The sequence below is a fragment of the Neodiprion fabricii genome, chromosome 1 (assembly GCF_021155785.1).
Source record: "Neodiprion fabricii isolate iyNeoFabr1 chromosome 1, iyNeoFabr1.1, whole genome shotgun sequence".
NCBI lineage: Eukaryota > Metazoa > Arthropoda > Insecta > Hymenoptera > Diprionidae > Neodiprion > Neodiprion fabricii.
Window position 1 is genome coordinate 33,744,821 of NC_060239.1, and position 14,411 is coordinate 33,759,231.

Here is a 14,411-nt window from a genome sequence, read left to right on the forward strand (position 1 = left end):
TAACTTACTTTTAATCGCGATGCTTTAACAATGCAAGAATGTTATTAAATTAAATAATTGTACGGTCTGTTATGTATGTACTGTAAATATTTAATATTTTGTACATGTGTATAAACGTGAGGAATGTATTGAGAAATAAAATGACTACAAAATGCAATTCGCAAACTAGTGTGTCCGAATCAACAATTCTGCTACTATCGGCCGTACAATTTCTCCGTAATTATTATTTACATTATCTGAAGTACCCCGAACTAAGAAATTGTTAAACAAAAGAGTGGTCACGTCTTCTAAAAAAAGCGTTAAAATATCAATCGATTACCCAAAATTGAGAGTATATCTCGATGAAAATAACATCTTGAGCTAATCATCTTTCCACTTATTCCGCCGAGTTAATCTAAGTATGTACTTGGCAAACTAATGGCGATATATTGAGCTGCACTTGAGGCCAAGGTCTACGGGTACTTTTCACAGCTCCTATACAAGGGTCTCACATGAGTCCTTACTCCCAACATACTTCTCAGATTCACCCATTACTCTTCTTGAATCTGTGCTTGTCCCACGTGGAACATCAACGTCTCACGATCCGTCTTGTGGATTCTTGTGTGTCGTTCATTGACACTGAATACCTGTAAAAAGGAGTATCGTAAACAGATATTATGAAAAAACAGTGGAGGCTCGCTTCAACAGTTAATAAATTCATTCTTTTTCTTCAGAAAAATGTCGAGATTTCAAGAACTGCTAGACTAAATATTTCTGTAAGCTATGGCGAAGTAATTTTTCGTGAGAAAATGATTGCGGCCAGATCTAAGTCGCTGCGATTGACAGTTCAAGAGATATAGACGAAAAATGAAAAACCTATGACGATTTTTTGACAGCGGTTTTTTGGGTATTTGAGGCATTCAATTAGCCTTGAACCCCGATTTTCAGGAGAAAATTTTTTCAGTCCCGAAAATCACAAAAAAAGCTGACCCCATTAGATTATTGCAAAAAATTACACATTCTGAAAAGTAACATACGAAATTAAATTGTATACCTATCCGATTGCTGGCCCTGGTAAAAGCTGGCAATACGTCTCTGCTTAATGTTATAATCTTAATCTGACAAGACAGATGGGAATGGGCATGGTCAACGATCGTAACGAAATTTCAGACAACAGCAGATGGAGATATTTTAGGCGAAATGTTGGTAAATTGTAATCCCTAATGTTTTGCATGTTACAATTGAATTAAAAAAAAAATAAACTTTACAATATTTACTCAAAGAGCGTGAAGACAAATACTTGCTCTATTATTTCTACAAATTTGCATCAGAGAACCAGAATTACGCAGCTATAGGCGAAGACCTTCCTTAAACGGTATTAGAATATTCATATGTACGATGTTGTAACTTCATGGCTTCTCTCAATTTCCAATACAACAGGGTAGACTCAGGGGAAGTGGCTGCACAGGATTAAGTGTACTTTTCGAACAAACTTCCTCTCAGTCTCGCACAGTAGTAAAGTAAAATTGTTCTCGAGCGAGCCATTCTAAGTATTTATTTTTCTTTTTTCAAGCGTGATCGATAAATCTCTTCTGCACCAAGAGAGTGTTGTTACAACAATTCACCGATATTACCAGCACCAGCGCATACCATTAATGGACTCACTCATCCGCTGATCGAGATGTTTTTGTGCGGCAGGGTTCAAGCTTCGTCCGCACAAAAACATTCGATCGAAGGAGTACGCTGTATTGCGGCTAAAAAAAACACTAACTTCGAGAAGAATGAAGCGAGATTCCTTTTTCTTCCAAAAAAAATTTTAGCAGCTTAATACATCGGATCATAGAGCTTGTTTGCCGTCTCGGACTCCAGTTTTCTTTCAGTACTAATAATTCGCGACTGATTTGCACCTACCGTGACTATACGCCAAACAACGGGTTACACCGCTGCACGACAGAAATTGGGGTGACAAATTTTCCAGTCGATATTCCACAAGAAATCACTCCATCTTCGCTCGAGATGCATCCTTCAAGATTAAGCCTACGTCATGCCTTATCAAAGACCGTATCCCGGATGGTGAAAATATATCTATTCCCGCCCAAACGATGTGCTCTAATCCATCATATTCTTGCGTCCACACATTGCGTTGTTTGCTGGGATTGTGCTGGATATAGATAATTTGTATTCTTCTATCAGAAAGTTAGTCGTAAGTGAGCTTCAAATTTTTATCGAGCTTTAATAGGCAGGTCTTGGGCCTTGTAAGCCGAAACGCGTCTGGGATGAGAAACACGGCCTCACCTCGGAATGAAACATTTGTAAGTAGAAACGGCTGGACGAACATACGTAAGTGGAAATGGCTGCAAGAATGGCCGTAGGTATGAAACGCGGAGTAAGTAGAAACAGACAAGTTTGTAGTTCTCGCGTTGATGCAAATATTTTCGGGTAACGCGTGAAGATTGATGGTAACGATAAGAAGGAGGCAAATAATTATCAGGATGGTAATTTCGTCACGCCGAGAGCAACGTTTCTCTGTATGTCGAGCAGGTGCAATTCGCGTATTCTCACGAAGAGAGGGAAATCCAACGATAACCCAGTGAAAGTTTGCGAACCCTTGTGTGACCTTGTTCTTACCGAGGTTTTTGCAACTTGGACGATAGCACGAGGTTCACGAGCGCGTGAAAACTCGATTGTCTGCCAAATGTGATGAATAACTTCTTCAGGGGCGAGAATAATCGTTCGCGTGTTTACGAATTGAAACAGTTTTCATTTACGAAGGGGTGTTGTTAACCTATTTCATAATTCAGTATGCGTGACAGACGTTAATTATTACTCATTTCAGCCTATTAAGATGACGAATGAAAAATTGATTGTCGCAACAAGAGTTTTCACGTTGTTTTATATTTGTGTTGCCATCCAGTCGATTTCATTTTCTCACGCAAATCGCGACAATATTGTAGATCCCGCGAATACTAGGAGTCGGAGATTACTATACATCGGGTTTTAAAAAATTTCCCTTTTCTTCGACACTGTTATAATGTTCTTCCTTCTCAGTCGCGGCAAATTTTCTATCCTCGTACAAGATAAATGCTCTGCTCTTTGACTCGCACAACGCTACAACCCCTGTTCCGATGGTTTCCTCTTATGGATCACCCAGGGGTTATCACGGAGTTATCGCCGGTAAGCTGAGAGGGCTTTCGCATGATAATTAAGAAGAGAGGCAGGGGCCTTGTCGGCTAAGTTTATGGCGGATGTCGACCACCCAGTGACTGTTGCAGAGCTTGAAGAATTCAAGAATTTTCATGCGTACATTTCATGAAAGTTCAGACGGCGAAGCTGCGTCTGCTGTTCTATTTTGCGGCCTGCTGAAAGGATTCGTCACGTTCATTATATCCGAATCGGTACTGCAATTTGCAAATTGTTAATATTCGCGTGTACGGTGTATAATTTGATGTTCGCAATACAAGCGAAGGAACGAGTGGCTCGGACGCGTATAATAATATTGGAAATCACATTGTTGGAGTGAAAATTTATACATCTAATACCAAACGTGTCTAATTACGATGGGAATGTTTCACGGAAAAACAGCACGGTCGGCACGTGTGAAAATACGTACGTACGCTCGTATTCCGTTCGCTAGTCAGCTCATTCAATTATGCACGTGCCTATAACCGCTCGTGAAACAGTTGTATCAATACATTATTCAACAATACCTAACAGATGCCTACCTACGTGCCTTCTGTAACTGACGTATCGCCGGTCCGTTAGAGACACTTCGCGATATCGAATATATATTTTGCTTTAGCATAGATACGAGGGACTCGACGCGCTCGACGCTGTCCTAAAAAATCTTCCGCCTCGTATCAAACCTCGTTGCCCGAAAAAGACAATATGTGTATTGTATAATAAAATTCTTCAGGACCGCAGGACGTCGGCTCGGCGAGGGAGTAAAAATTTGGAAACTTTAAATTTCGAATTCTCGGGCATCCGTAGATATGCAGTGCGACTATAAATAATATCCTCCGGATGGTTATACGTCACAAATTGCCGCGTCTTTGTGCCGGGAATAAGGCACGTGCACTTGTTATATATATATATTATATTACCCACACGATATCCAACCGTGTATCTATATACATTATGTTACACGTATTCATCGGAATGCGGTGCACCCCGGTGAATTTTAAACTCGACTAAAAGCTCATGAATGCACAGTGACACACAATGAGCTTTTCGGTGGAAACGGCCAGCTCGCGTATATTTCAGCCCCACGCTCGCTGCAGCGGGCAGCGTACAGTAGCCTCTCCCTCCTCACGACAGCGGGTCGGATCTCTTTCAGCATTTCTCCACCGCTCTTTACGCCCCATCCCTCACTTCTCGTCCAGCCAACCGCAGCCCCGACCTGCAAGCGCAAAAACCACACGCACGTGCCCCCAACCTCGGGAGAAAAACTGTTTTTCTATCCCTTTGGAACTGTTTTCCTTGCCCATTTATCACACGCCTACAAGAGTGTCGAGTTGGTGAAAGTGTGAGTCGGTGTAAAAAAATCGCTGAGAATGGCTCGTCGTAAAAATATAGTCGATGCGTGATTTCAATTTTAACATTATTTTATTTTTTTCACCCTTGCTGGTTGATTCCACGAGCAGTAATTATAGTAGCTCGGAACTGTTCCGGACCCTGTAAACGGCCGCGATGAGGAAATCGGATTTTACGGTAACTAGGACTGTGTCCATATGCTGAATATGAAATTTTTTATACACGTATCTTCATTTGTTCCAGCCACTGGCCGCAGATGCATTTCTGCGTAATTCGATATTTTCGAATAACGTGATATTCGGACTGATTGAAATCCCTCATCCACGTCAGTGCGTACATTTTTCGATTTATCGACTACGTATAATAAATTCATGTGCGAATACATATTTGTATATATATAGATTCACCTCTTGTTTATACTACGCATTATTTGATTCGTTTCTTTTTTTCTTTTCATCATGTAATATACATACCGACGTTTTTTCACTTTTCAACACCAATTTTCAGCGTGCAATTATATTTTTAATTTTTTAGCATGATACGAATTTGCAGGATTCTTCATTTGTTTGTTTTACGCTGTGAGCAATTACGCGGGTAAACAAAATATACGCAACATTGTTACCCGTTATGAGAAAGGAAAAAATTTTCGAAACTCGGTTTTACCGAACGGCATTGTTATCGTGAAAATATCCAGATAATTCCGGTCACGACAGTTCATGTATTTGATTCTTTACTTCAATCAAGAATACGGAAAACCTAGGAGAGTGTTCGCAGTCAAGTCAGGGGACAAGAGGCTCGTATTTTATTTCCGAGGTGTGCCGCAAGTATTTCGCACCGGATTATTCGATATGATAATTTTCGCATAGAAGATTAGTCAAGCAGAAAATTTGACTCCATTCTACATATATTCAAATCATGCTTAATAAATTTCTTAGCAAAAATAATATGTGCATCAGTTCAGTAAACACCTTATTCGACTTATTCAAAATTGTCCTTGATATTGAAACGATATAAAAAAACAAAAAACACAAAAAAGATAAACTACGACCTACAATTCTCTAAACAGTGTAATTCTATTCTCTCTTCCGAGGCAATTGTCACGCATGTCGGCGAACCGTTTGATCTAGTGTAAGAACGAATAGACATTCGGATTTAAAAATATCCCATCGACTCCCGTCATTGATCTCGAGGGGTTGTAGCCGAGCTGCGGAAGTCGAGCTGCGGTACCACCAGGTATAACAGGCCCGATGCTGGGCGCGAGGATTTCTTTGTGTCTGCACGCGTCGCCGAATTGTGTGCGTGGTGGTGGGTGTGCGTGGCACCGAGTTGTTCTGGGCGGAAGAGAGCGAAGTGGGTGATGGAGCAGGAGGACGGGGTGGGGGGGGGGGGGGGGGTGGGCGAGGGTGATTCGAGGGCGACGCGATAGGGATGCTGGGCACGGCACGTTCAGTCGCGCGACGGCTCTTGCCCTGGGCAGTCGATCGAGCAACGGAGTTCCGAAAAGCTTTGATAACGCGAACGCCGAAAGCACAGCAGCCCCTGGGAGGAAAATGTTCACGTGCTTAGAAGGCCTTGGAATCGCGGCTTCGTCGCGCAGTCAGAGTGTGATGACCGTTCAACCGCCACATCTATAAACATGATATAAATCTTTCGGCGAAGAATTTCGCCATCGACTTTACTTGTGGCATTGAACACCGCTAAAAGTGTTTCGTTTCGTAATTGTCTAATTTTCTTTCCTTTTTTGATCTTCATTTTACACGACTGGTTTTTTTTAAATTCGTACTGGTTCTCAACGTCTTCCGGTATATCCTATGATATATTTTTCACGGCTGCGGGAGCCTCTGTGAATTTTCGCATTCACATGGTCACGTGTCCGTCGTGGTATCCAAGATCCCGGTCCTGCTGGAGGTGCGTGGAGGACCCTGTTACTTGGAGGCTTTGAAGGAGTCGCTCCCCCGAGTTTGCAGAGGTAAAGTATACGGTAGATCGTCGAGTGCAATTAAGAGCCTGTCGTTAATTCGGAGCCCCGTCACCGGGGGTGAGACCGAAAATTTTCCGTCTGCAGTCTGCTCGCGTTCGTTCTCCCCCGACCTCTGACACCCTCGAGAGTCGCGAAGTGAGTGGAAACTGTGCGAAGAGCTCGAGGTTGAGCTTCGACCGCCGCGCGACGCGATACTTAATTTGAATGCAACTCTCGAGGAGACGAGACGTCGCGGGATGCTCGGAGCACGTTTTCATCCCTCAAAGCTCCGCGGGCTCGGACAGAGAGACGGAAGTCCGCGGCCACCCGGTAGGAAAATCCGGGACGCGCGTAACTTCGCGTTCTCGACAATCCGTCAGCCCTCCAGGAACAAATTCGGGCGCGGGGTGGTTCCGATTACAGGGTCGCAGACCGACGGGCATTCGTCTCTGTCACTAGCGCCGCGTGAGACTCGCGCTGAAACGGTACGGAAAACGCGATAACGGGATCGCGGCATCATCCACCGTCCATTTGGCAAAGCGTCCTGCAATTGCCTCGCCACGTGCAATGAGAGGCAAATATCGGACCGCATCGGTTCCCCCCCGTACGGGGCAGGAGAATAAAGCCCCGGGCGATTATCCTGGAAGAGCTCTGTAATTTCCTCGATTAACCCTCGCGCTTTTTCTCTTAATCAAGATTTAATTGCATCCTGCCCGGGTCGCCGCAGTCCGAACACCGCGAAACGTATAAGCCCGCCCCTGGAACCGTGTTTAACCTCTTTTTTTTACTCTCAATTTTATTTTTTTCGACACTCAGCTTCGGCCCCGCGACATCCAGGCCCGCTGCACCTGTTGCATACCCGCTTGCGTCGCCCCTGAAATTTTTGGTACGTAAAGTACTTGATTTTTCTACAGGGGTTGGCTCCTGCACACCGTCTGCGTGCTCGGCTGGAGGCGAATACCTGTTCGACGAAATTCTCCCGCACGTGTGTACGGTAATACGGCTTAGAGAAACGCGAGCTGATTCCACGCTGCTTAATCAACGCAATTACAGTTAGGTAGCCACAATCCTCAAGCAGCCTCTCTGTGTTCTGCGATCACGTGTCGCGATCCGTGAAGGTTCCCAGAAGCTCCTTGTTCGATAATCATAATTACCAACGATAAGTCGCAGGAAAAGCCTCAGAAATTTCAGAAAGGGGCGCGAGTATATGCATGTATACCCTTTATGAACGGATTTTTTACGTAATTATTATGCGCACTCTGCACGGCGGCCATTTTTTCCCCGCCAAATTCACGCGGACCCCTGTCCGACTATTTCTTTTAATATTTAAACGGGTGTATCACGGGCGAATATTTGTTGAAATCCTTAATGATGACGAATCTCGGGAGCAGGTACAAGGTCGAAGTGTATCTTCGTTTGGCACCGTTACTTCGAAACTGGCAAAATCACTTCGGATGCCAACACCGCACTGCCGTCCAGGCGATTGTTGGATCGAACGATCTTCTCGACTTTGCATTATTCAAGTCAGACACCCTCTCGTGAATTTTGTTTTGTTTTCTTATACCTTATTTTTTCTCTACGCATATTGTTGACGCGACTTCCAGTTTCTTAATGCGATTGCTTTCACAATTCCTCTGCGATTTTGCATTGTTGATTCATTATTCTGAAATATCACGAACGTTGTAATGTAGAAAATGTAGTTGCACTTTAAGCGTTGGTTCAGAAGCAGTGGTAAAGCAGAATGATTTCCCCTCGTTTGCGCTCTGGGAGTTTGTGACTAATTAACAATATGTGACAATTCTGCAGGATTAGAGTAATTGGCATTATACTCTACGTTAACCAGACGTCGCGCTGCAACAGGGATTAAGGGCGCATATGTATCCTCGTCTGCATGTCGGGTAACGTTTCCCATTGCAACGTATCTACGTGCACATAGCTGACTTCGTGTTTATTATATGTTACGGAACCGATTGATTGCGCGACACTGCAGCGTAGTTTAGCCGCCTTTGACAACTCCAAAGAAATTCGTTTCAACCATCATTTTCGAATTCGTTGCATTCGCAGTTAACACAGCCGGTGAAGTTGGTGACCCAGCAAAGTAGGTTCGCAAGCCAAAGTAAGAGTTAACGTGATTCGCGTTTTCCATCCCTGACTTCGCCTTCGCCGCTCCAAGCAGCAGCATTTCCAAGTTCGAAAAGCGGTTGCATACCGCGCGTCATATACGGATGCATTCAACCCTCTGTAGTATTTCGCGCAGGGCAAGGGTCAGGCAAGGGGGATGAAAAGGGCGAAGTGGTAAAAAGTGCGAGAGGCTTTTGGCAAGGCATAAATCTCCGGAGCGGCTGCCTCCGACACTCGGTAAAATATTGTCGTTAAAATTCATCGTCTCGAAGACTGTGGTTGTACTAGAGACGTCAGTAGCAATACGAGGGGCGTTCTGGAATGTTCAGTGGTTCTCGGAATTTCGGCTGACAATAAGTTCTCGAAATTCGTACAAGCTCAACATTCGTTGCAAGCCTCAATCCGATGACCGACAAAGTCAGCCATAGTGTGGTTGTCGTCCACCGCCGAAGAGTCTAGAAAAAGGTTTGTGTCTTGGCTGGAGTGTCGATAAGATGTCGGTAAGGGAATCTGCGTCCAGAACGCCCCTTGTATTCTTACTGGCATTTAGGCGATTCGCTTTTGTAACGCGGCGGCAAACATTGACGCGATTATTTAGCGCACTGTCTCGTCCCTGGTTTCCGGCCGTTTTCACCCTCGTCCATCTTCCGGGTCCAGCTGAGCCTTCCGCCCACTCAAGGCTCGAGGCACGTGTACGCGTTCCACTCGAAATCCGTCAAGTTTATCCGAGAATCGTTATCCTCAATGTCGTCGCCGGGGAGGTATTTTCACGTGGAAAACAGCGGCAGGCAATAACGATGCGACGTCGTTGTTCGCTCGCGAGGGAACCTTCTACCGCTTCTTCTTCCTTCGCGACTCGCGACGGACAAAAGGAGAGTAAAAACGCCGCAACCCCGCGGACCTCGTTCTTATAACGGTTCTCCGGTCCCTACATGGCTTCTGTAAACAAGCCAAATATTGATGCGGTTCGATTACGCGACCCGACATTCTATCGACTGACCTTGAGAAATGAGGGAAAATACGGATCCCGTTAGGTCGTAATTACTTTTCGGGAAACCCTAATTTTTCACCACATCGAGAATAATCGGTGCTACAGGCGACGAGGTTCACAAACTTTCTGGAACTCGTATTATAGTTCATTGTGTCTTACATCTACGCGTACGATAGTTTTTCTCATGTCGACATGTTTGTACGTCTATAAAAAGCTTCCTTTATACGAGGAGTAACTCGGCTCAATTATAAAGTTTACGAAGATTACAATAATTGTAGAACTTCGAACCCTGCAACAACATCCAGATACTGAAAATGTTGACACTTGTAACAGGCACGATTTCTCCAACCATGCTTATGTGGCTCGGAGCCGTTAAACTAGTTTTGTCATTAAAGATTAACCGTTCACCCAGGTCCAGTAATTAAACCGAATTACCCGGCACCATGGATTGAGGATGACAGTAGTCGAGTCGAGTTCCCCGATTAACGCACTCAACAGCCAAATCCAATCTAGCTAATACGTTAGTCTCTCGTCGATACAGGATCCTCTTTGGATATACATGAACAATCCCATGTCAAGCTGAATACATCACCGAAACTTACGCAGAGAAGTCTATCACGTCCATGGATTATCCGATTCGAACACGTGTGGCTAATCTCGTGTCTTACAAAATTTAATTTAAGGGTCGAATAATTGTTTGGAGAAAGTTTCATAAATTCGCTGGAATTATCGGAATCGAGGTTAAAGAAGAATTCCGGCAGCTGTAGCAAATGAAGTTGGAACAGCTTTTCCCCATGATTTGTATGCTAAGGAAAAAGCTCGCGTACGTTACTTTACACCGATCGTTGCTTTGGGTAAAACGGTTAATCCGCGCATAGTTGTAATTAATAAGTCGTTAATCACGTTATCTTTCTTTCAGAAAGTTCGCCTGTTGCGCTGCTGAGCCCGTTATTTAACGTTTCAGCAGCTCGGGCACGTTTCAACTTATTTAAGTTATTTTTCACCGCCGTTGGGATCCCCCCGGATAATTAGTTTGAAACTTTAATTACGCGATATTGGCGCTGATTGAGATAAAAACTCTTTCATATTGTACAATATAAACATACCTATGTGTGTTTATGCTGTACCATGTATGTATATTGTATTTTTATTTTATATACAGGCATACGGCGTCTCGCCGAGTTTCAGAAAGTCTATTGATATTCGAGAGTTACGTGTCGCTTTGTTCAATCTTGTCACAGTTTATTATAACAAGGCGGTGAAGAGGAATGAACGAGGCTCGCGGTAGAATGACGGCCGAAATTTGAGCCTTTTGTCGAACCTCATCGAAAATTTTAGCACGCGTCAGTTAATCGACCAGCCGTTATAAACCGGCCTGTAGAGTGAACCACAAGTTCCGATGTTACTGCGTCTGATTAAATTGCTAATTTACTACTTCAAATCTCCAATCCGTCTAGCCCTTTGTTTGAATTCTACTGTTTCACACTTTGGGCGTTCAATGAATTTTGAAACGAACGATACATCGAACGTGGCTTGTGATGTTAACCGTATAAATGCGGGAAATTTTTTTTTATAATCGGAACGTTTTTACGGATTAAATGAATCAGGTAGGTACTCGATGAGTAACGTCTAGCGGCAAATGTTTGAAAGTATACATTTAAAAAGTTGTTTAGATATCGCGACTTATTCTCGAGCTCGAAATACTTCGTTAGAGAAAAAGGTGAAGAATAAAAAGGATTTTGCTGAAATCTTCACGGCCGCGGAATGACAACCGGATGGCGCCGACTAACCGAATGATAAAATTCACCGATTAGATACGCCGGCGAGCTGCGGCCAGAGGATTTCTTAATTAATGCAACGACTTTCGTTTAAACCCTCGAGTCGTACGAACGCCTATTAGTTTAGTCGTAATGGATTTTCCCGGCAAATGGATGGAAGATTTAAAAAATTTTCATTCAATTTAATTCCGGAATGAGTTTCTTCTCCACGATGTTACGCCGCGCGTGCTGAAAGAGGGGCTGATTAGAGAAGCCTCTGAAATTCGCCCACAAGCTGGAACTACTTCAATGCGAACTCAAACGAGCCGTTAACGAGCCAACGGCGTCTCTGGGTAATCGGAATGCCCTGACTGTTTATGTTTCACTCGTCCGCATCTGCACGCTCGTAATTAATTGCGTTTTCCGGTAAGCACGGCGGAGCGTATCGGTATGAATCGCGATACTTGCCGTCTAATTTCCCGCCAGTCAAATGGTTCCAAGATTCTCGGGGATCCTTGAAGGCGAGCATTCCTGCACCGACAACCGCGTCGTTCGTTCGAAACTTTAACGTGCAGAGTATGAACAGGCTTGAAGATCCCGATTGTTTCGCAGAGCGGTAGTTGATGGCCGATTCCTTCGTCAGGCCACTTGATGATCGTCCTTCGCCACGATAAGATTCAAAGAGAAGTGTAATAAGCGAGAAAGCTTGAAATCGAGACAAATAATTTCACACTGACACGCACCCATCGGTCACTCGCTTTGTTATCCCAGGACTGCAATGACGTTGAAGTTTTTTGTTTTTGTCGTCCCTGAAAATGCTGAGGAGAAAAAGAGAAGAAGACAAAAAATTGACGACATAACGCAGGTACCTCGCAAATAATCGTTGTGCTTATCCAACAAGCATGAACTTTCGATCCTGCAGCGAATAGGTACGAAACGCCGAGTTTACACGCAGAGCGAGAGTAGCTTGACTTCTGTTGCGAGTGAGTACCGTGCAGACGGGGAGCTTTCGAGCTTTGCCTCGATAACAATTACATACGTGGTATACGCAAACTTGTCTCAGCACAGCAACTCCGCATCGCTGCAGTCCTCGGGAGTTCCGGGAGTTCGGGGAAAGTTCTGGAGACGGTTTTCGCTTGAAGCCTGCAGAGAAATTTCTGAACCACAGTTAGATACAATATATTCATGCGGATTGCCACTGAATCAATGCCTCCAAGGAGACTTACACAGGGCTGCACCGCCTAGCGCAGGAAATAATCGGCAAATCGGTCCTTCCGCCTGCGTGTGGAATTATTCTACGGCGGCGGTTAAACTCGCACTGAACATTCGCAACTGCTATGAAAACCGGCGTAGTTGTACTTCGACAAGCTCACGATCAGCGCTGGTTGGTTTCCGACCTTTTTTTCGTCGATCTTTGTTTTCTCCCTTTGCTCTTTCTCGTTTTTATTTCTGCGCCCGAAACTAGAGCTTGCATTGTTACGAGTCGGTGTAGATAAATGCAAATAAGCACGCGAGATAGCCGCCGTCACCTTCGTCCCGATTTTCCGTCCCGTTTCTTATCCGCCTTGAGCGGCGCGTATGGTTTATTTTATTGCCTCGGGCAGCTATCGCCACATCTTATCCCAAGAATCTTTGCTCTGGGAAGGTTGAGAGTAGTTATTTTTATTTATTTATTTTTTTTTTTTGCGCAAGAGCTGCGACCGCCCACTGAATTCTACCTGGCGAATATTGTGAAGAATGTATTACCCTGGAAATGATCTCGCGTGTTCGCCACTTTCTCTATCGCGGCAACAATGGATTTTGGTGATTTTTTTTAAGCTTTTCTTTTTATAACCGCGTTCACGAACCGTTATATCACAAACGGATGTATATCATATATACCTGCACGTGCAAATTTATATATAAAGACGTACGAATTTGTATTCTATTATATCAAATATAGTTTGCATTGTTGTACCTGCCTTCACGTATAACTTTGGAGATTTCACCCCGGTTCCATTACTCGTATCTTCCCTGCAGAGGTTTTATGCGAGTGAGGGCTGTGGGTAAACCTGAAATAAATCAAGCCTCGAGAGTCCTCTGTTTTCGCAATATTACGAAATTTATCCCCTGTTTATTTACCATTTTGCCAAATTCCTTCCAAGACCTTTTGCCGATTTCTTATAACTGTTGCCATTCTGCCAACGTACGTCGCGAGATGCGCGTCTTACTTATGCTCGAAAGTTTTCCATGCTTGTAAGAGAAAGCTGCGACGCTGTTGAATAAAAAATTCCGTCCTTCTAAGAATTCCGCAGGCTGCCTTCTACTTTAGCAACCCGACCAAAGAAGCATTTACCGTTGCATATGAAAGGTTTGCTTCCAGTAATTCGTAGCTACAAACATTCTTCTCACAAATCGATCCTTGGTTAATAAAGATGAAACGTCCTTTGTGCTCCGTACTTGAAACTTGTGTAGGTATTCATTTTTTTCACTCTTCTCACAAAGTGGAAGACTGAAGTCTTGGGCAAGCTTTTGATCATGATTCAGACGTACGCGAAAGCTGTACCGACATTCGATGAAAATAAGATCAGAAGAAGCAGAATAACCGGGGACGCGTGACTTCCAGCTTTTATTCGGTTTATCCAAACACGCGGCGCAGTTCTCTAGCTCGATTTAGAACGAAAATAGTATTCAATGTGCCGATTTATCAGTGAACAGATTTACCACGCTTCTTTTTGTTGTAAACGAAGTCTCTTTCGTGCAGCCTCGTCGTATAAACGCGTCAGCAAATTTTTCGTACCCGAGGTACCTATATGTATACGTAAGGATCATATATTTGGTACGTACCGCGCACATACACAACATTCGGGGGATCCCTAGCTTCGAGGAAAAAGCTTGGCACGTTTTATAACTTTTGCAGTATGAGCTTCCGTTATTGTTTCATACCATTCTATTTCTCGCCTTATATATGAGCATAATCGAGGTTCGGCAAACTATCGAATGCCAAAATATTATTCCGTTAGAAAAATATCGTCCAAAAGTTACCGTGGTACCATTTCCTCCGACTCTTGCGGTCTTCAGAGTCAAAGGTCCT

The 14,411-nt window shown here is 43.9% G+C and overlaps 1 protein-coding gene across 1 annotated transcript in view; it reads left to right on the top strand.

Moving 5' to 3' along the window:
- The first annotated feature begins 5,971 nt into the window (after window positions 1–5,971).
- The window catches only part of LOC124174482 (monocarboxylate transporter 11-like), a 74,937-nt gene continuing 66,497 nt past the window's right edge, over window positions 5,972–14,411 (top strand). Inside the window, exon 1 of the mRNA XM_046553685.1 lies at window positions 5,972–6,478. The gene's annotated coding sequence lies outside the window, so the exon portion shown is untranslated. The remainder of the gene's footprint in view (window positions 6,479–14,411) is intronic.